This window comes from Acomys russatus, chromosome 1 (assembly GCF_903995435.1).
Source record: "Acomys russatus chromosome 1, mAcoRus1.1, whole genome shotgun sequence".
Classification (NCBI taxonomy): Eukaryota; Metazoa; Chordata; class Mammalia; order Rodentia; family Muridae; genus Acomys; species Acomys russatus.
Window position 1 is genome coordinate 59,408,169 of NC_067137.1, and position 24,712 is coordinate 59,432,880.

A 24,712-nucleotide genomic window follows, 5' to 3' on the forward strand; every position below is an offset into this window, starting at 1 on the left:
AGGTTCAGTTTGATACATTAGTATAGAATTCAAATTTAAGATTATTCTTCATACACATTATACATATTTCTACTCTAATATGAGGTATTGTACCCATACAACTCAAATATAATACAAGGTTTACCTCCAATACTTTGAAAATATTATTGCAGTCTGTTTATGGTAAGTAAGTTATACAAGTTAATTGTTAGTTGATCAAATCATGGTCATGTCAATTACAAGTCTATTTTTAGCACAAATATACATCCTACGTTTAACAGATAGATAAATTCTATAGACAGATAAAGTAAAGTAGTTAGATAAGGTCTTCAAAAACCTCAGAGACCCACAGAATATGGTATTTAAAGATGTTTTTACTATTTTAAAAAGTTATTGACATTAATACAGATTAACACCCTGGCAACATCCAGCCTACCTCAAAGAAGATAATGAGCATCTAAGAACTTCCTTATGGAGATGGCTTCAAATATGACAAACCAGCCACTGGGCAAAATAAAGTGGCTTTTTAAAAAAGAATATCAATAAGATTGACAAATCCTTATCTAAACTAAGTAAAATGCAGAAACAGAAGATCCAATTTAACAAAATTAGAAAGTGTGAGATAAGAAAACACACAGAGAAAACCCAATGTATAATAATGACATACTTAAAAAACTTGTATGTCTCCAAATTAAAAAAAAAAAAAAACTAAAAGAAATGGACAATTTCATTGACATATCACAATTACAAAATTAAATCGTCATCACATAGGCAGTTAAAATAGATGTATAGACCTAGAGAATATGAAGCAGACACTAAAAGTCTCCAAAATAAAACAAACAAAAAATTGCACTGATATAGGGTATTAATACAGAATTCTACCAGACTTCCAAAGGAGAGTTAGTACCAATAATCCTCAAATTCCTCCACACAAACAGAAAGAACCTTTTACAGTTTGCTGTACAAGGACACAGTTACTGTGATAATCAAGCCATACAGAGACTCAACAAAGAAAGGAAATTATAGACCAATTTCTCCTATTAACATAGATGTAAAATTCTCTATAATATTTGCAAACTGAATTGAAATACACACAAAAGAGAACATCTATCATGATGAATTAGATTTCATTTTAGAAGTTTAAGGGATGGTTCAACATATGCAAATCAATGAATGTAATCCACTATATAGACAACCTAAGAGAAAAATACCGTACTATCATCCGATTAGATGCAAACAAACTCAGATAAAACAGAAGGTCATAGGCAATAGATGAAAAACATTACTATTATTTTTTTAGGGCACAGCAGAAAACTGCCTGAAATGACTTGTCACTATAACCATAGATCAGGGCCTTGTCCAGCCATCTTCAGAGAAGCTTCCTCTTGCAGCAAATGGGAAAAAGTATAGACCCATAGCCAGATATGGTCAGCCCTAAACGCCTTTATCAAAGATCCCCTCTCAGGGTTCAAGGAACTCTGTGGAAGGGGAGATTCAAAGTGTGAGAGCCAGCATGGATGGAGGACGCCAAGGAGACAAGGTCTGCTCACACATTAACTTACAGAGACTGAGGCAGCATGCAGAAGACCTGCACTGGTCTGCACCAGATAGGGTCCTAGGATTTAAAAAATGTGGAAATATACCCCCATCCCTAACCCAGAAGCAATCTCCAATTCATAGCCACTTGAAAATGGAATTTAATTTTCTCCAATGGGAAACAAAGCCCTCTTATGTGCAGATAGCATGTCCTACAGTAAATGGCCAATGGGAAACAAACACCAATGGCATGAATAGAGGTTCCTTGTCTCTTGATGTGTTATTTTTTTCTAATTTTCTTTTTTTTTTTCTTTTTGTTCTAATTTACTTTTTATATGTTTTCATTTTGTTATTATTATTTTAACCTCACAGGTCTTTGCATATTTATTATGGCTTTTGTTTATGTTTTACTGGATTTGTGAGTGTGTGATTGAGTAGGCCTCTGCATCTATACACATTTACTGTGCCTTTTCTTTAGCTCGCTTTCTTACTTAGTTTCGTCTGGTTCTGATGTGTTTTGTCATTTTAATTTATTTTTATCTTTTAGATGTTTATGTGTTTTCTAAGGAAAGACTGAATACAGTTGGATCCAGATCAGAGGGAGTTTGGAGGGAACTAGAAAGAATAAATGGAAGGGAAACTATCTTCAAATATATTGTAAGAAAATTAAAACTATTTTTAATAAAACAAAAAACAGCACACATATTACCTATCATATGGTAAGCAAATGTTAACCCTTTTAGACAGTTTGGCAAATGGAACGTGTATAAGAATAATTAAACAGTTGTTATATAGCATTTGTCTAATACACAAGAAAAAAAAAAAAAGGCCATGCGCCTTTTTTGATTGATAAAGCACTTGATACCAGGAGAAGTCTTAAACCTGTTATCTCATACATCTCATGGAGGGCATTTGAAAATAGGAGATGTGCATTGGTAGAGGACAAGAAATCATATCTCACTCATTTATTTCTACAGTGTCTCCTGATTAATTGTACAATCTAATATTCTGTATGCTTTTCAATCATGTGCCATTCATAAAGTAGAAAACCACTAGAAGCAGTGGGAAGATGGAATATTAGTCAAAATCTTTGATGGGAGAGGCAAATGCTTGTGAGGTTGCTCTTTGGAATTGTAATTTAATATATTTCAGTCATCCATTGTAAACTATAGGAAAGAGACCAGAATTGAAGTTCAGAATAAAATGTTTCCTCTTGAATTTCTGGAAAGTCATAATGATCATTCGTAGACTTGGTAATTTTTAAAGATAAGATTAACAATGACTAAAAATTGCTTTTATCAGAAACAAAATGCATCTTGTGTTGTAAATATTTAAGGCTGTATACAAAGCAAGACTATTATTAATGAAAGACATTTTTAGTTTATTTACAATAAATTTTGTCTAGTAGTTTTATTTCTCCATTCCAATGTCATATATGCAAACAGACCTCAGAAATAAGGAACTATCTTAACCTTATTTCAGATAATTTTATAAAAGGACATTTCTAATATTTTATAAGCATGGAGTGCAGGATATTAAATCTACTAATCATGGAATTTCTCCCTGACACATAGATTTACACAGACATGCAAAACGTGCATCTTATTAAAATTAAAATCTGTCACCAAACTCAGTTTACAATCGAAACAACACAGAAAAATAACAATGAAATCCATTTAGAGCCAATAAATAAATAAGTAAATAAATAAATAAATAAATAAATAAATAAAGCCAAATGCACCAGATGCATTTTTCTTAGTTGGTACAGTAGTGTAAGCAGACCACTCTGGGTCCAGATCTGCCAGCCTTGATGATCTTCTTGTAGGGTTCCAGGACCCTCTGGGTCCTTCCATTTCTCCATTCACTTATACCTATCTCTTCTGGAATCCCAATAGAAGTGCCAGCATCTATCCCAATGCCCAGCTTAAAGGAGACTCTCAGAGGACATTTATGTTGGGCTAGTGTCCAATTATAAGTGAGTATATACCATGTGTATCTTTCTGGGTCTGGGATGACTCACTCAGGATGATCATTTCTATTTCTATTCATTTGCCTATAAATTTCAAGATTTTCTTCTTTTTAATAGCTAAGTAACATTCCATAGTGTAACTATACCACAGTTTCTTTATCCATTCTTTGGCTGAGGGACATGTAGGTCATTTCCAGATTCTGGCTATTACAAATAAGGCTGCTATGAACATAGTTGAGCAAATGTCCTTGCTGTGTAGTGGAACATCTTATGGGTAGATTCCAAGGAGTGGAATCATTGGGTCTTAAGGAAGACCTATTCCCAGTTTTCCGATAAAGTGCCAGATTAATTTCCAAAGTGGTTGTACCAATTTGCACTCCCACCAGCAATGAAGGAGTGTTCCCCTTCCTCCACATCCTCACCAACATGTGCTGTCTCTTGAGTTTTTGATATTAGGCATTCTGATGGGTATAAAATGGAATCTCAGAGTTCTTTTGATTTGCATTTCTCTGATGATTAAGGATGAGAGCATTTCTTTAAGTGTTTCTCAGCCATTCAAATTCCTCTGATGAAAATTCTCTGTTTAGTTCTGAGTCCCATTTCTTAATTGGGTTATTTGCTTTGGTGGTGTTTAATTTCTTGAGCTCTTTATATATTTTGGATATTAAACCTTTGTCAGACGTAGAGATGGTGAAGATCTTTTCCCAGTCTGCAGGCTGTCACTTTGTTCTGTTGACAATGTCTTCTGCCTTATTGAAGCTTCTCAGCCTCATGAGGTACCATTTATTAATTGTTGACCTTAAAGCCTGGGCTGTTGGAGTTCTATTCAGGAAGTAGTCTCCTGGGCAAATGAGTTCAAGGCTCTTCCCTGCTTTTTCTCTAACAGATTTAGTGTCTCTGATCTTATGTTGATGTCTTTAATCCACTTGGACTTGAGTCTTGTGCATGGTGATAACTTGCATTTTTCTACATGTAGACATCTAGTTAGATCAGCACCATTTATTGAAGATGTTATCCTTTAATCCATTGAATAGATTTGGCTTTTTTGTTAAAAATTAAATGTCCATATGTGTGTACATTTATTTCTGGGTCTTCAATTCAATTCCTTTGATCAACCAGCCTATTGGTATGCTAGTACCTTGCTGTTTTAATTACTGTTGCTCTATAATATAACTTGAGATTGGGGATGGACATTCCTCCAGAGGATCTGTTATGATACTGGATTATTTTAGCATTCTGGGTTTTTTCTTTTTCCATATGAAGTTGAGAATTGATCTTTCAATGCCTTTAAAAAATTGCATAGGTATTTTGACAAGGATTGCATTGAATCTGTAAATTGCTTTTGATAAGATGGCCATTTTTACTGTTAATTCTCCCAATCCATGAACAAGGGAGATCTTTCCATCTTCTGATGTCATCTTCAATTTCCTTCTTCAGAGATTTGAAATTTTTTTCAAACAAGTTTTTCACTTGCTTGGTTAGAGCTACACCTAGATACGTTATACTACTTTGGCTATCGGGAAGGGTATAATTTCCCTAAGTTTTTTCTCAGCACGATTGTCATTTGTATACAGATGGGCTACTGAATTTTTTGAGTTAATATTTTTATCCAGCCACTTTGCTGAAGGTGTTTATCAGTTGTAACAGTTCTCTAGTAATTTTGGGGGTCACTTATGTATACTATTATATCACCTGCAAATAGGGATAATTTGACTTCCTCCTTTCCCATTTGGATCCCCTTCATCTCCCCCTCTTGTCTTATTGCTCTGGCTAGAGTTCAAGAACTATATTGAAGAGAGATGGAAAGAGTGGGCAGACTTGTTTAGTCCCGGATTTTAATGGATTTTGCTTCACTTTCTCTCAATTTAATTTGATGTTGGCTATTGCCTTGCTGTATATAGCCTTTACTATGTTTAGGTATGTGTCTTGTATTCCTGAAATCTCCAAAACTTTAAACATGAATGGGTGTTGGATTTTGCCAAGTGCTTTTTCTGCATCTAAAGAGATGATCATGTGGTTTTTTTTCCTCTTCAGTTTGTTTATATGCTGGATTACATTGATGCCTTATCTCATATTGAACCATGCCTGCATGCCTGGAATAAAGCCTACTTGGTTATGGTAAATAATATCTTTGATGTGAGTCAAAGAAATTTAAGAGGTAGATACAAGAAAAACTAGCATAAATAGTTTGTGAACCTACTCAATTTAATAAATCCATGAAAGATGTGTGTCTTTTCCCCACATGAAGATGTACTTTTCTTTTATCCCCTGAACTGGTCTTAACAGATCATTTTAATATTTTTAATAATGAGATTCATTATGACATTTTAATATATGTATATAATATACCATGATCACACTTGCATACCCATTACTCTTTCATTCCACCACCGCTTTTGTGGTGGTACCTTTTCTCTTGCTTAATATTTCCCCTTATACTTTCTAGATTTTATTTATACATTTATTCTAGATTTTACAGTTGAAATTTGTCTTTCTGAATGTAGCTTATTTTGTTTAATCTGATAAATTTCAGAAGTCCAGGTCCAATCAATTTCTTTCAAATATGATTTTATTTTCTCTTTCTATATAACTATTCCTGACCCTCCCTATACCCATTATATTTGTGCGTGTGTTACACCGCTTTTTCTCTAAGATTTAAAGAAAGCTTACAATGTTTAGGAAATCACTGAATTTACATGTTATTTCCCCAAGATTATGGCAGCACTAAACAATAGCTGGTTAGAAGATACTCTCTAATCTACTCATATGATGCACTTTGTGCCTGGATCTCCAGGGGAGCAGCTTTCCTGAGTCATCTTCTGTATGAGAGTGGACTTCTCAGTAATGCAACTGGCTTTGAGTCATCCACGTTCTTGTAATTAGCCTCTTACCCATATAACTATTAGTAACTCCATTGTATTCACTGCATTCCTAAACTATAGTAGAACTATTTATTTGTTCTGTTATGTTGTTTGTATTCTATTTAAGTTTAAGGCATGTTAGCTCACTCCATACTGTGTGCACTGCACATGTGTATGCAGCACATTTTCTTTATTCTTCCCTTCACCTGGCTAATTGTCACTTCACCACTGTGAGACATTGCAAGTAAACATGAGTGTGAAGATATTAATGCTCACATACTGTTAATGTGTTAATGTTTAAAGACTTACTGAAAATGTTTACATTTTTATCTGCCAATGTAACTTTTTAATTATAATTTTCATTATGACTAGAGAGTTTAATATAATGGGTTTTGATCATATTCACCTCTTTGTTTCAGCTATTCCAAGATCCAACCTTCCATTTGCTATTCTCTCAAGTTTTTGACTTCTTTTTTCTTTTACAAATCAATTTGTGAGGCCACAAATTCTTGGGTATATGACATTCAGTTGGCATTTAGCCAATTTATCAGTGGCTATACTCTTTGTGAAAACTGACTCCTCTTTGCCAGAAGCTAACAATTGCCAATAGCTCCATGGCTATGGATGATAAAGTTTGCCCAACTCCTTTGTCCAAGCTGATAGTTCGTCTATTTTGGACTTGCACAGGTCTTGTACATATTTTCACTGTTGTTTTAAGTTTGAAAGACAAGGTTTACTTATAGTCATCTACCACCTGTAGCCTTTATCTTCTTTCTACCTTCTCTTCCTCAATGATCCTTGAGCCTTAAGATGTGTGGGTACACTGAATATGTTCCATTTAGAGCTGAGAATTATACAGTCTCTTATTTTCTATTCTTTGGCCAATAGTGAGTCTCTGTGTTGTTTATCATCTACTGAAAGTAGACATTTCTCTGAGTAGGGTGAGTGAGTTTAATTCTATGCCCGTCTAAACAATAATAGTGTTTTCTCAACTAGGACCTATGATCTTTTGTCTTAGCTGAGTTTCAATTGGTGTCATACCAAAAACCAACTTGTGGTAGAAAGGATTTATTTTACTCTACAACACTCAGGTCTCACTTCATCACAAAGGAAAATCAGGACAGGAATTCAATGTAGTAGTATCCCAGAGACAAGATTTGGAGTAGAAACTCTGGAGGAATTCTGCTTACTGGCGTACTCCTCATGGTCTTCTCAGCTGGCTTTTACTTAGCATGCAATACTACCAGTCCAGAGAAGGCACTACCCATAGTGACCTGGCCCTTCTATACCAATCAATTTAGAAAATGTCCTACAAACTTCCCCACAGACCACTCTGGTGGGAGGAATTATACCAAAATTACTTTAGCTGTGTACACTTTGTTTAAAACTATTCAGTCCACCTGTCTAGCCACAGGGTTTTGAGCCTAATAATGGTGCAAGGTATGAATGTTATCTTCCAGAATAAAACTGAGATACAATCAGAAAGTGGTTGGTTACTCTTTCCAAGTTTTAACCACTATTGCACCTGAGGGCGTACCTTGCCACTTCTGTCATTATTGAAGTCCACAGGGTTCACATCTGGGTAAGAATGAGTATTGCTTTTTCCCATCTTTGCAGCCTGAATAACATCTTTCAGCACTGTGAATTCTAGCCAGTAGTGACAAAGCTTCCATGTAAGCATCAGCCTGGTTTCTCCATGTTGTATGACTCAAGTAGGTGGTGACTTTAGAAATAATGGTCTTGGGTCCAGCCAAGAATGCTGACAATAACTTGTAGTGTTTGTGGATCTGTGGAACCTCACTGGCCAATAACTTAAAAGAAGTAACTCATTCCTAGCCCTGAGCGCTATATTCTTTGGACTTTAATGTTTATTGAGGACAAGGTTGGCCCTGTATAGTATAAAACCACTTTAACAATTTAGCTCATATAAATATGGAAGCTTTTACAGTAATAGCTCTGTCAAGTTCAATTCGGTAGTACAGTATATATAAAATAAGAGCCTGTAAGAAAGCATCTTTTAACTATTTATCATCTGACAAGATTTATTGTCTGGGTGAAAGAAATCAAACTGCATTGCATAATCCTTATGAAAGTGCAGAGTCGCTGATTCTATGATACTTGTTTATTAAATGTTAACCATTACTATTCATGCATAATTTTGAGTATGAATCTGCCATTAGGAGCTGTATGTGTTGCTGTTCTATGTAGATATGTATCTCAAAATAGCAAATTCTTAGCTATTTATGTGGGTAATTCAAGGATAGATGGGTAGTATTACTCCAAATAAGCATTGCTGACAATTCGCAGATGCTTTGCTTTGTAGCTCTTCTGATGGTAATATTAAAATTTTTACTAAATTTAAAAACTGTATATTGTACCTGAAAAAGGAATCTATTCAGCTAAGTATTATTTTTCTGTTCTAAATTACCTGACATCTTCCTTAGATTGAATTTTTCTCCTGTTACTAGTCTTTCTTTGGAAACATCTCTCGCCTGGCTTCTTCTTACATAGAAGAGAACACATTTATCTAGGTTCTGTGACACTTTATGGTGTCACATTTACATTGTTGTGAGATATCGACCATAGAAATTTACCTATTGGTTCAAGCCAATAGAAAGCCTTTATTAGCCAGGTGGCAACTACACTGAGTGTTTGGAACCTGAGTACAGTCCTCAGTCTCTCTGTGGGTTTTAAACACAAAAACAACATCCCGGGTTTACACACCTCAGTTATTAAGAATAGGTAGACAGAAGCAGAATTGCAGAACAAAGACGCAAGGTTGATACAGTTAGAGATTTTCTCAGAAATATGGACTTAGATGTATCAGGTCTTTGTTCTCCTTTTTATGGGTGTTGTGGCCTGTGTACTGGGCTCCAGATCTTGAATATACTTCCATCGTAATCAGTTGTGCTAAGGTTTGTTGGGCTACAAAGGTCTGATATGCCATGATATATGAGTTCAATGCTTAAAACCATTTTAAGTCAATTAGGGGCCTTTTCACCAGAGAGAAATTATTTTCAATCACCAGTACTATTGTTGTGACATGACAGACCATTGTATAACACTGTGTGTATATTTCCTTTAATTTTATTCCTATCAGCAGGGACTAGATCTTCTCATTGCAATTCTATCTTACTAACATTAGCCATTTGCCTTAAAAATGGACAGAAATGTATGAACAAAAGTGTAAATTTTTTAATGCAAAAATGCCAAAATGTCTGGTAAAAACCTTTAATAAACTATCAGAGATTTTCTAAAAAAAAACAATAAAAATAAACAAATACATAAGAACAAACAAAGCATATATTTTACATACAAAACTAAGAGTTAGCGTTTTTTTCCAGATAGAGTCATTTCCCAGGTACCCCATACTTTCTGAAAGATTGCCATACATGCTTGGCTATGTGGGTATTTGTGAAATGGATTCACAGACAGCATATTCTTTTTTAGCATTTTGTACATGCATGTATGCTAAATGATACAGTCCCTTTTGTCAGAGGATAATAATACAAATTTAGAGCTGAGCAGAGACATAATTTAAATAAACAATCAAATTCAGTGTTTTTAAAGGGGGAGAGAACCATGCCTCTACCCCAAATCTAGTTCATCATGAAAAATGTGGGCTTTTTCACTCTACTCACATAAACAAGTTTTATCATTCACTATAAAATATGCAGAAAATATATGATGAGAGCTGGGCCTTCTTGAAAGCACAATAAATAATCTAACACTGCACAGTAAAAAATGAGGACATTTCATCAGGACGAGGTGCTTTCCGTGGCATATTGTGAACAAATAAACTTGTTTCTAAAGCTTCTCCACATGTTACAGGCTAACTTATTATGCATTGTTACTTGCCTCCCGAATTTGAAATAGTGTGGTTGGAAAAGATTTTGTGCTTATCATGGTTTCTAAATCCTTAAATTTTCAGTGCTTTGCATCCTCAATTCTTTATATACTAAGAGAAATAATGTGTTTCAAACTCTCTCCTTATTTTTGTTTCTGTTCGGAGCTGGTACAAAAGAGATTACCAAAACATGTCCTGAATCTAAAGCGTGGCTGTGATGGAGACCTATGACTCCGGAGGAAACAGCAATACATCCGGCGCAAAGTGGCTTTATTTTAACAGCTGATTCCACGTGATTATTATTGGCTAGACGGTTTAAGTCACGTAAATAGTGTGAGTTTCTAGCACTGCTTTATTAAATAAATGCGTTTCCCTTTGTGTATGTAGGAAAACAACAATAGAACTGCAATTTTTATCTGTACTCCAGGGATGGTGTGTCATTGTGGCAGGAGACTTTTGCTCTCTGACAGTTTAAAGTAAACCTAGCAAATGATTTCACACTTCAAACTTTGAGTATGACCCGGGTATTGAATATCTATTTGAAGTAGCTTATCATTAAATATTGACATGTTTTCCCAATAATATTGAGAGAAATATCCCAACTGTATTATAGCACATATATATGCAATTACGATGCAACATTTTGGGATATGAGACCACACTGTAAATGTGTATCCACTCAAAAGTTATTTGCTTGAAAGTAAAATAATTAGGAAAAGTATGAGGTCTTATAAAAACATAGCTGAAAAAATAGCTTGTGTTGGAAATAGAAAGTAAGTTATAATGAAAACCTTTCTGTTTGTACAGATTAGATTTGAATGCCAAGAGAGACCAAAACAGTCTGACTAAGAAAGTGAGTAAGGCTTTACATAAGGAGAAAGAACATTCTAAACAAAGTCTAGAGACTCACAGAAGTCAACTGTATTCTTTAGTGGTTTATAAGAAGCCACATGTGAAAAACATCATAAGCCAAGACAGGACAACCTTGAGTATACAGAAAGAGTAAATCTCCCATCCACTCTTCATCTGTTTTCTCACTTTTCTGGTTACTCAGTTTGGACAAAGTAATTTAGTGATGCTGGTGTTTCAGGCCTGATGCTTCTTAGTTGTTAGCAGATCTACTGTGCATTGGAAGATACTTCCAGTGTCCCTGGCTTATACTTGAGATGTCAGGAGCAACCCATCTTAGCTTGTTATGGACAAAATAATGTCTGTAGACATTGCTGCCTGTATCCAGGGGGATACCAGTAGCTGAGACATACTGATAACCACTCTATTTGAAGGACTACATATTTTCATATATAAAATGGTTTAATAGGTTGCACAAAAAGACTATTGGCTTAGCATCAATTAATGTTTTCTCAAAAATTAGTTTATATCTTACATCTGAGACCTAAGTACAGAAACTATATTTTCCAACTACCACATTCTATGTAACCACTTTTGGAAGCATGATAAGTTTAGCTGATACAAACTTATGAATGTAGGCACTTAGGTCCCAAAGTAGGCTATATAAATAAGCTTTGGGATAGGTTTCATGCTTTTCTTGACTGCTGAATCTAGAGAATTTCCTGTATTAAGGGCTCAGGGAAGCTTAGTGCACACATCTGGCCAAGGGAAACTCATGCAGTGTTAATCAAGAATTATATCAGGTGGTTAATGTTGCCTTTAAAACTGGAAATAAAATGATTAAGGAAACTTGTGATTAGATATGTAAGGGAGGAAGCCTGGGGAAGTTTTCTTGTAGTAACTGTGAATGTCTTTGTTACAAGCCTGGGGTAGGGTAAATGTATATAACTATTATACATCCTTAACAATTTCTGCACATTTGGTGTTTTGTCTATTGTCTCTTGAACATACCTGAGGAGAGAAGCAATAAGTGGACTTTAAGACAATGTTATCTATTTTGGATAAGAATAAACTTTAGGCAAGACCTTAGCAGGATTAAAAGCTGTTGTGCCTTTAGTAAGGAATGCAGCAAGCCTCAAATCCCCACATGTTCTCTTGACTGTTCTATTTCTGCCCTTCTCTCTACATGGCTTCTCAGTGAGGCCCGAGTGTTGTACTTAATTTGGAAGCTATGTACCCTTTAACCTTCCCTGTCAATTCACCTGCATCTGTAACACTTCCATTGTCTGATTTTCTCTCTGTTACTTTGAATGAAGCATCCCTCTTCCAATTAAACATGTCAGGTAAGACCTGCACTAGACCTTCTAAAAACCTGACCTCTGGAATTACTTATCTCTTTTCTATTTCTCTTCAGGGAAACAACAGCTTGAACTAAGAGGTATGTGAATACATAAGGTATGTCTAGGTGGAGTATTTAGTGGAAAACATTGATAGACTTTATTAGTTGGTTTTATTTGTAAACAAAGTAAAAGAATACTGGCCAATTGTAGCATATTTTCAGGCAAGTCATGAGATGTCTTTGACAGGACTGGTAGAAGTCACAGAAGGACTATTAAGTTTGTAATTTGGGTGGATGTATTTGAGGGATATAGGAAGTATATAGGGTGACAGGGAAAAGACAATCAGGCTTCTTAATGGGCTACTGGTTGTCTTACAAGAAGGGTGGTGGGGAGGAAAGAAGTGTGCAGAGACAAACATCAGGGCTAAGCTATAAAAAGTAGGAGAACCCAGGAGCCTTATAAAATGCTGTGTTCAGAGTTACCCATTAGATTCCCATGCTGTGTGGTTTCCTATTCCCATCATAGAGAGTGATGTCGCATTGCTGCAATAAAGTTTATTTTTCTTTTGTGCTTTTAGTCTTCTCTTTTCTTGCTTCATTGTTGTTTTTCTATACCATCTATTATTTGCCTTTCCTTTGGACTTAAACTCTCTTCACATTAGCATTCTTCTTACAGGATCACAGAAGAAAAAAAATTACTGCTTTCTGACTTTCTCAACCAGATATTTCTCTTTCATTTCTTATTGGAATTTATTGCTTTCATGCATACATGAGAGTCATTATCTAGCAAATTACAACTTGTGTATCATTTACTATAATAAGAATGTATTTTGTATATGAGGTATATATTAATATTGGTAAAATACGTTGGGGTCAGAAGCTAGAAAGAGGAGGACTCCCCTTTCTAAGGGCTATGGGAGGAAGGTAGAGGGTTTGAGGGAGGGAGGGTGGGATCAGGAGGTGATGAAGGATGGGGCTACAATGAGTATGTAAAATGGACAAATTAAAATTAAAAAATTAAAAAAGAATAATATGTTGAGGTATATGTCTAGTATTGTATTGCTTCCAAGTAGGCAAAAAGCCCTGGATTCAGGATGTAGCACTATGAAGAAAACAGAAGAGGAAGTAGAGGGAGGGAGGGAGGGAGGGAGAGAGAGAGAGAGAGAGAGAGAGAGAGAGAGAAACAGACACAGGTAGGGAAAATACAGAGAGATTAGATAAAAGATATAAATAGATGATAGATAGATAGATAGATTATATATACTTAGATGCATAGATAAATGAAAGATTCATACATACTTAGACAAATAAATGATAGAGATCTGAAAATCTATCTGAAAAGAATAAACCTTCCTTTTTGTTCATATTTACTACTCATCCTAAATCAGTTTTAAAGTTGATGTACCTTGTTTACACAAGTTGCAATGTCATATTTCATAAAAGAAGTTAAGGACATAGAGAAAAATTTTGAGACTCCACCTATAAAGCTATTAGTAGGAACTCAAAACTCAAAATCTTACACATGGCAGGCATTTTTAGTGTACTTTAAAAAGTGCTTAATTTTGTATGTATAGAGTAAATTATATATATATATATATATATATATATATATATATATATATATATATATATAGCCAACTTATGACAATAGGGCATATTTGTTGGCTTGAAATTCAATAATATTTTTATCAGAACATTGTCTTGCATTATACATGACGGCTAAAGGTATCTTCATGTAGAAAAATGTGATTTATTATTATAGAATGGTTCTCACTTTGGCCTGTGCTTTTTAAAATTGATAAGAGGCTATAATCCTGCAAGGAGGCATGCCTGTGTCTGCTCAAAGCTCAAATGGTTACTATTCAGCATTTAGGCCCAATTTGGCCGACAAAAGCAAACCCCTGAGGTAGTGTGGCTTTTTAGAGTGGGATCTCTATACATGGGAATTCTGAAATGTAAGAAATCCTTCAGGTGAGAATTTTTCTTTTAATTTGACTTAATGCACCACTTAAATATTTAGATGAGCCACTTTCATATCAAAGAAACTTGTCTTTGATCATCTGCTCTTTAAAAATAAGACTGATCCATAAGCATTTTGTACATTGTGTTATGTGTGTTCTGTTTAAATTTTTTCCATATATGCCAGATGCACTACATTTGAATAACTCTTCAAATCTACCTTAGCAGGAAACAGGCATGTGTAAATATGATGTAGATAGTTGAGACAGATAGAATGTCCAATTTTCTTATATAAGTTTGAGCTTTTATAGCTGCAAAGCTTTGCCATGTAGCTTTATATTATACAGTGCAAGAAGTGGTCACATTTAGTCTTTTCAAAGAAGTGTTTCCTAATCCTGGATACCTCACAGTGGATCTGGCACTGTAGGCAGCCTCACAAGGATACACAATAAACAGAGATGGAGCTTGGTTAAGATAGCATTCTGTGCATGATTGGCACACAGTATTTGCAGGAAGTCACTGGAACAAATAGATACTAGGAAGATGAGTTGTTTGGTTAAACAAATATTTGTCCATCACGCAAAGTTTCTGCGGATATTTAAATGAGACTGTCAGACCGTCAACAGCTCTGATGTCCTGGCTTTTCTGAACGCTATCTTATAGTCATAAGAACTAGAACCAAGCCGGGCATGGTGGCACACACCTTTAATCCCAGCACTCGCTAGGCAGAGGCAGGTGGATTGCTGTTAGTTCAAAGTTACCCTGGTCTACAAAGCGAGTCTAGGACAGCAAGGCTACACAGAGAAACCCTGTCTCGAAAAAAAGAAAAACATAAACAAAAAACAAAAACAAAAACAAAAAAACAAAAAAACAAAAAAACAAAAAAAAAAGAAAAAGGAAAAGGAACTAGAATCAAATGAAGATTTCCTCTAGTTCAGACTTCTTATGGTTTAAGAGAAAACTTAAGGCCACACTCATCAATAGGTCTCACTATGTACAGAGCTAGCAATGGATGTCACAATTAGATCCCAACTTCAAAAATGTGGTTTTCCTTAAAGCATTTTCTTTCCCAGATTCCATTCTAACCCTCTTTAGCTTATTAATGGGTTGGCATCCACCTCTCACCTACACATTACAGGGAATTGACCTTACAATAACAGAGTCTTGGGTTTTGCCTCTTCAAGTCCATTCTGCTGTAGGGACTCCACATTTTGATCTTGGCTTGTTAACCTCATTAGCAATGATTCTCAACACCTGTGTTTATAGCTAGTTGGAGACTTAAGGAGCACGACACTTTTGTATCTGAACCAGGCACCACAAACACCCTAAACAATATCTCTCATGACGTAATAAAGCATAGAAGGTGAAGCAGTGACCTGAGTAGGTGGGAATGGCGATGAATAGGTTCCTATGTGTGGTTTGCACATGTCTGTATTTTATGGGGTTTCAGACAACAGAGATTTAGGCACCAGGCAAAGGAATAGCATATGAAGCTAATTTCTTTTGTCTTTCCATTTTCTCCTAGTGAGGTTGATGGGGTTTTGTTTGCTTTCTTAATGAGGTGGTGATTTACACATCTTGGAGAACTGCTATTTCTATGCCCTGTGTGTACGATTTTAGCCTTGCAAATCTGATTTTGAGGCATATATGAACTCAAAGCAGATGTGTGCAGCTGGGCAGACCCTTTGCCGTTGCTTTTCCTTGGGATGATAATCCACATGCCGAGATTTCAAATGAGTTTAATACACATTTTCTTGATTAATGGAAAATGGCAGAGAGTAGGAGACTGAAACAGTTCGTGCTTTGCTTGATTAATTAATAAGGGACTCTCTTTTCCCAGCTTCGACTCATTATGCTAATGAAGTGTCATCAATTAAGGCTTTCCCTTGATTATTGAATCTGTCAGGTAGTGCTCAGTGAAAATGTTGCATTCCTTCCCTGTCTGGGTGGAATTGCCATTACAGCCTTTTATGAACTGCTCCTGCCATTAGCTGATGTTTGTTCTACTTTCTCATTATTGCATCTTTTTCATTGACCTTGAGAAATATGGCTGTGGAAAGCTTGGAGTGACCAGGGTAATGCAGTATCTGAGAGTGGATCAGGAAAATGTTTTAACAGAAATATATACAGTAGTCTTCATTTGGAAGCTATTTACAATTATTAATGCTGGAATAAACAATCAACTCCAGGTTGATGTTGAATGTCGTAGTATAAGTATTTGACATTGTTAGCAAATTGAATGAGTAGCGGAAGCAGGTCACCATTTTGTCTTGCTAGTATTTACATTAAGTTTACAAGAAAGGGTGTTTCTTAAAGAAAATATCCTCATAGACAAAGGGATATATCCCAAAATGTTGTATTCACTTCAAGTAAAATTTTCTTTCTTTTTTTTTTGAAATATAGTTTCTACTTACAAACATGTAGAGGTGGCAGAAATGTGAGGAAAACGCAAAAACAAGAATAGAAACAAGTACGGCGATTTAGAAAACAAATATACTTTTATGTTAGTAGGCTCTTCTCACCTGAAAATGAAGCCCTCAGTATGAATCAGTCTCATTATTTTGTGTAGGCTAATACACTCGGCAGGGAATATGGTACTTTAAGGGAAGGTGGTGCTCATTAGTGAAAGTCTGTTGAGCCATTTAGAAAGATAGTAAGTAGAAGAACTAAGAAAGACACAGTCTCCATCCCATTCCCACTCTGGTAATTGACATCTTAGGGGAACAATGATAATGGATTTGTTTAATCTTCTCTTTTAACTTTACCTAAGGGAACAAAATAATTTTTATAGCTTTATGGTACATCCCTGGCCCTTGAGACACCTAATATTTTTCAGCCCGTAGTATCATCTGTTTAATTAATCCATCAATGTCTCAGTTTCTCTAAATGAAGAATGAGTAGATAATAGTCACTCATGGTGAATTTTCTAAAGATTTGTAGTCTAAATAACTGGAGAAGTGGATGGGAGTATCTCACTACTTCTTAGCTTTTAACGATTAAATTACACAATAAGATGGTATATAGAAAAGCAGTACTATATCCATTTGCTTCATTTTTATTTTTAATAAAATATACTTCTGTGTACCAGTATATATAAAGCCTGAAAATCAATACACAAAGTTCAGATTTGCTGCATCGTTGTGTCTTTTTAAATGAATTGCTAGTAGCCCACAAAGGTGAAATGCAATATAACAATTTAATAAAGTATTTTGCAACACACTGTGAATACCTTGCCATTGTGCATAACAATGTATCTATTATAATTCTAGCAAACACTTTTCCTTATGTTAGGAAGAGAGCATTGTGTAATGCAGTATAGAGAAATAGGTATGTGTGCAAACCCTTGAACCAAACAATGTAGTTGTGAACTTCAACTTTCCCTTGCTGCTCAATCTAAGCAATGGTTCTATTGTCCATTTTTTTTTATCCATAATAACATCAATACCTGCTTCATATGGTTGCATATTAAGTTAATAATTTTAAACTTGTATTAGTGTACTGACATTTAAATATTTAAATTCTGTAAATCATATGCTATTTGAGGAGATAGAATAACAACAATGTGAACTGGAGATACAAAGATAGAATATTTTAATGTCTAAGTCTAAGGATAGCTTCTTATCTGTAAAGTATACACGATGATATGTTCTAACTTATTTTGTTTTAGGAGACTGGACTAAAGCAGGACATGATATGCAATAAATATTTTATTCAATTTTTACTACATATATAATGACACCTATATACTAACATAGCTTATTTTCATTGAGCAAAACAGAGATATAACACCATTTCCATGCTGTAAATATTATCTGTAAGCAGGAAATACATGTACTGCAGAGGGCTAGATGAGTCCTGGAGCCAGCATTAAAATGAGTTACATGCACATTGGAATTATCTTGTAACAACAAAACCCTGAAGAACATCAGACAAGCAAATGTAGCAAGCTTAATAAAAATTAAGTATATAGACCCAAAACATTCTTCCTACTACTAAAATGGTTTCTTTTTATAAAGAAAAATAACATTTGTCTTTTTGCTGACATATTTATAGCTAAGTAACAGTGATCTGAAATTACTTTCATTGATACATGAATATTTAGTGTATTTTCTGTTCTCTGTCTTTCTCCTCCACTCTGAAAGGTGATAGATACTCTGTGAATAAAATAGAAAACATTCTAGTATGACTTCAAATTATCCATCATACCACTATCAAAGCCACAGCTGTTGTCTTAATGAGAATATGAGATAGTTAGTCCTGGAGCTATTGTGAGTGACCATGCCCTGGGAACACAGATGTATATTACCACAAATTTCATTTCCAACATGGAAGTGGTTTTGTGCCTTTGCAGAATAACAAAAGTCATAAATCAAGGTAAGTTTAAGGAGAATTGTGGGTATATCAAATAGAGCACTGCAGTGAGATGGTGAAAGCTTTTCTATGGGTCCTCAATGATTTCTAATGACACCCTTAGCTTTTGAATTGGCAGAAGTTAGCGGTTTTAATCTATTAGTTACATGATTTTAATTCCAACATTTATGTAGGCAAGGAAGGGGTGTTCCAGAGGGCTAGAACTAACCCAAAATAAGGCAGTTAGTCTCTGGACATGCAACATTCCAATCTTTGTTCAATACTGAAACTTTAATCTGGTCATTCTTTGCAGACACAGCTTCTTTTCAGGAATTCTCATTAACTATCACAATTATCATCAACATTAATACATGAATAAATGGGTAACTTAGAGACTATATTATAAATATATACATTCAAGCAACTGGAGAAATTACTTTTCTACATTGACAGATATAAATAACATATCCATTATTTTTTTGTATACACATGGTAGGGTACTATGGGTATGTGCATACGTTCAACAACAACCATGTGACGATCAGAGGACAGTCTCCTGAAGTTGTCTCTCTCCTTCTACCATGAGGAGCACAATGATCAATCCTACACTGTCAGATTTAGTAGCAAATGTCTTTATCCACTGAGCCATCTCATTGGTCCCATAAAATACAAATTTTAAAATGTCCATTAAATCAATGTGTACTTTTGTTCCCTTCTTAGAAATAATATTACTTTTCCTTTCTTCCATTGTTTCATATTATGTTTCATTGTTCATAGTTATTTATGGGATCAGGACCTTCCTACTTACCATTCATTAATGAACATAGAGCTCAGACTGTATTCTTAAATGCCCAACGGCCAAAATACTCATCTTTGAAATATATGCCCATTTCTAATGTCTAGGTTCCTTTGATGTAAATTATTTATGAACACAAAGTCTTAATACTGCTTTCTTTTTAATCTGTCTTAGCCCAGAACCCCCAATTTGAACTATAGCTTGATCATTGACTACAATGTCCCTAAACAGACAGAGGAGAATATCATTGCCAAATGTATTTTGTGTTAGTTCCAGTGTCTATGAGTTCATCCCATTGAGCTGAAAATACTAGAGAAACTATAATATCAAAATGGAACCTAGCTTTAAAAAATATATTTTGTATTCTGTTGCATCAGTGTTTACTCTCACAGAAACAGCAACAATATTATCACATAATAGATTTGGAGAATATATATATATGTATATATATATATATATATATATATATATATATATATATGTCTTTACATACATATTTCTATATACATGCACACACAGATATATGGTTTTAAGATAGGGATTTTGGATATTCGGGGAAGGAACAGTCATAAAAGCTCTCATCTGTATTTATTTGGAAGGTAGACCAAGTGTCTGTTAGACCTGGAGCTTTAGAGGAAAAGATTTTTTAAAAGGCAGATTGTTGATAAGTATGTGACTGTTATTTATGCATTGAGCCATGAATTATATAAGTACCTGAGCTCCAGCAAGAATTAGCATCTTTGAACAGAGCTTGAAAGGAACAAAGGAAGCCAGAGGATAAGGAAGAAAAAGCTAGAAGAACCCACTGCTTTTTACCCTGAGAAAAAAGAGATAAGCCTGCAAGATGTTCTGAGTACTGGAGATATACTAAGATTCTGTAAGAATAGAGCTTCAGCTTGTGCAAAAATCAGCGTAAAAGTATAGAGCTGCTTTAGGCCTGTGGTTGTGTGTCTGTGTGTGTGTCTGTGTGTGTGTGTAATACCATGTTAGACATGGGAGAAGACTAATTTGACCAACACACCCTTGGGTTAGAGAATTTCTACAAAGAACAAGGTGATTGTCTTGATATTTGGGTTTCTTTTTTACACTCACTTAGATAGTGCCACGGTGATCATAAAGGAGGAACTGGACCAATGGCAGAGGAAGGGCCACAGGACGCATCAAGTAGAATAGCATCTCTCTTATTCAAGACTAGACTAAAAAAGCATGACAAATCACCAGACAAAACAATTTTCATTGCATCCTTCAGAAGTGTGCCTGATTGCATCACATTGTTTGGCCCTAAATCAGAGACTCCATGACGTTTTCATCCCTGCTTTCATGCGTACTGATGGTGAGCACGAGAGGATATCCTGGCTTCTATTGCAATCTATAGGTTATCAGGGAGTAAAAGACACAATTAAAACTTAATGAGCTCATGGATGACTTGTAACTAGGATGGATTCTGTGAGGTATCCTTTGGGATAGAGCAGGTTTTCCTAGTGAGAAACCCTGTGTGTAAGAGTGAAGGTAGCATATTATATGGTAGCTGCTTGTTCTCAAAGAAGCACACTCTTCGTCATTCATAAACTTCTCCTTCTCTTTCAAGTAGTTCCATGTACCCCACTATATTCTTCCATGGAATATTTCTGTCCTCACTTCAGTCTCCTAAGTACACTTCTTGCTCATTCCTTTCTGAGGACTGAGTGCAATCCCAAGTAAAGGTTGAAGGTTGCACTAACCTTTTCTCCTGATATGGCTTTAGTGGGAAACTCCTCATTTCCGACTAAACTAAAATTTCTCTGGACTACAGGGAGAAAACATGACTTTTTATCATGTTGATCTATTTCATATTCAAATCAAAAATTTCTTTACTAAATAATACAAAGGTAATATCTACAAAATCCAATTCAGTGTTTTTTTGTTTTATTTTATTTTTTATTTTATTAATTTATTCATATTACATCTCAATGGTTATCGCATCCCTTGTATCCTCCCATTCCTCCCTCCCTCCCATTTTCCCCTTACTCCCCTCCGCATGACTGTGACTGAGGGAGACTTCCTCCTCCTTTATATGCTCATAGGGTATCAAGTCTCCTCTTGGTAGCCTGCTATCCTTCCTCTGAGTGCCACCAGGTGGCAATTCAGTTATTAAGAACAGAGCTCTGTAGCAGGCCATCTGAAAGACTGCAACATCTCTTCTTCCTCCAGTCTCCACCTAATCACTCAGATCTTCTACTTTAAGCTTCCCCCAACTCAATCCATTATTCCTGCCCCTGACTCTAGCAGTATTTATCTGGGAAACTACCAAGTAACTTTGCCAGAGAAGCTAATCAGCTAGGGTAGCTTTAGATGTTTATTCTCCTTTGTCTCCTCCATATGCAAACCCTTAGCCTCATTCTCAGCTTCGTAGCATCTCCTGCTCTCATTCCCAGAGATGTAAAGAGATCCAGGTGGAACACTCTGCTTCTCTCCTTCCTGTGGACCCCACAAGTTCCATTTCCATTCCTAAGTGTCATCTCCCAATACGTTGGGACCCATTTTACCCAGAACTCATGGAAACTTAACTCATTACCAAATGAAAAATGGACCATGACCTAAAGTAAGAGGGAAGTTAAAAACTTTCTAGAATTGAATGTAAATTAATTCACAACATATCAAACCTAACAGGACACAATAACGGGAAAGGAATATCTAAGAGGAAAGTTCATAGTATTACATGCACATAAAAAAGGAGAGATATCAAATTAGCAACTAAACAGCACACCAGAAAGCTCTAGAAAAAAAAAAGAAGAATAAATCAAAATTGAAAGGAGTAGGAAAACGGCAAGAAATAATCAATTTAGGACTTAAAGCAATAAAATACAACAGTGACAACAACAAAGACCATCAATTCAAAGAATAAAAAAAGTTAGTTTGGAAATTAGGTAAATTTATTTACTGTTGGAAATCCCGGTATAGGAATGTGTGTACCTAAAATCAATAAATTTTTGTCAACAGTACAAATTGTAATTTGAATTTCTGGTTAAGTTTGATTTTTCTTTGATTTGTGGAATATCTTGTTTTAATGTTCATTGTGTTTTCCTGATGATTTAAATTTTATTTTTAACTCACATGGCTTTTCATTGTATATCCATAAAATTGGCAAGTGAAGACAGAATTAACCTGTCTTATTATCAAAGAACCTTTAAAATATTAAAAACATCTTTAAGTGCCAAATTCTGTAGGTCTACAAGGGTTTTGAAGATATTATCTAACTATTTTACCTTATCTATCTACAGAATCATAACTATCAGTTAAACCTAAAATGTATATTCTTGTGATAAAAATAGACTAGTATTTCACATGACCATGATTTGATCAAATAACCATTAACTTGTATTATGTAATTATTCTAAACAGCCTACAATAGCACTTTCAAAATATTGGAAGTTTCTGCCTAAAAATAGACAAGCTTGGATGCAGGCAGAAGAGATGGCCAAACTCTGCCAAGACAGGGTAAGCAAGTCCTCAAAAGTTTCTGCCTCACAAATATCTGTCAGATATACAGGCCAGAAGGCTGAAGATGATGCTCCAACATTATAGAGAGTTTTGGGTTACTGTTCAGGCAGCAAACTGTCTCTGTCATTTTTTATTTTTATTTTAGAAGCTGCTAACTTGCACTTCCTGTTTACTCAGGTAATTACTTTTTATTTCTTCTTAAGTCTCTGATGGACTTGAAGATCAGATAGTTTAGTTTTATAATTAAGCTTAGTTGTTTAGTGGTTAAGATGTTTTTAGGTCTGGATAGATGTTTTTATGTTGATATAGATGAAATATGATAGATATTACTTTACATACAGTCATAGGGGAGGGGAGTAAGTGGAAAATGGGAGGGAGGGAAGAATGGGAGAATACAAGGGATGGGATAACCATTGGGATGTAACAGGAATAAATTAATAAAAAAACAAACAAAAATGAACAAAGCATGAACAAAGTTATATATAATCTTGGATTATGGATATAAGTATAAAGCAGAAATTTCAAAGATTAAGACACAATATTTTAAAAAGGCACAAAAATTTTCTAGCCTCTAAAAATAAGCCTGTGTGAAACTCTGAAGCAACATTTAAAGTAAATAATATGGGCATTCATTATCAACTTAAACTGACAAAAAAAATCAGGTTGATTTTAAAATTTGAAAGATATGTAGAGATTATATTTGTTAATTAATGAATAAAGGAATTGTTCAAGAAAAAATGCTTTGCACATGTGCAGGTTGTGTGAACTAGAGTGTTATTAGCAGTGTTTTGGTTTGTTGTTTTTTGTTTCTTTGACTAATTCAATACTGTGATTCAAAAGGATTTATGGTTTTCAAAATCAAAACTACACTGCAAACAGATGAGATGTTTCCATGGTGTATTCGAACCACAACATGTAAAACTATTTCCAAGGGATAGAGCCGGAGCAGAATGGAAATGGTGACGGGTTCATTAAACCAGCATGAGAAAATCCAAAGCTTAATACTGAGAAAGACAGGGCTGACTTGGATATGCTCCTTCACTTTTAAAAGTATAATTGATTTAGAACTAAAATCGATCACACACAACAACTAGGAGCTAACAGCATTGCTGAGTTGGCTGTTTTTTAAGTCTTGCTTATTAAAAAGAGAAGAAATAGCTGAACTTAGCACCTAGCATATTTGCATGGAAATCATTGCTCAATAATTGTTAAAAACAATTTGTTATTATTAAGAATTGACTTCCTTAAAATTTAAATCAATTTGCATACTCAGACCTTTAAAAATCAATAACTAAAGCTTAAATACAGTGTAGCCTATATATAAAAAATTATTTCCATATCCTAGTTTACTAAGACTTAAATCAAATAATATTTATTTTAATAAACTATATATATGTTTGAGGTATGAATATCTAATTAACACATATTAATATATTAAAATTTACATTAGTGTATTTTAGTATTTTATATAAACTTTTATATTTTACATTTATTAATATTTTATATGTTTACACAGTATATAATTATATATATTATATTTCATAATATTTATATTTTATATTACTAGTTAGAAACAGATAATGATTATATATTATATAATATATATATTTGAGGTAGGAAAATATTATAAAAACCTTCATTCTGTACAGTTACAAATTATAGGGAAATTGTACCTTTAGGGTTTAAGAAATCAGCCTTCTTTACCATAGTTTTTTAAACAAATGAGGTAAATAAAATAAATTGTCCA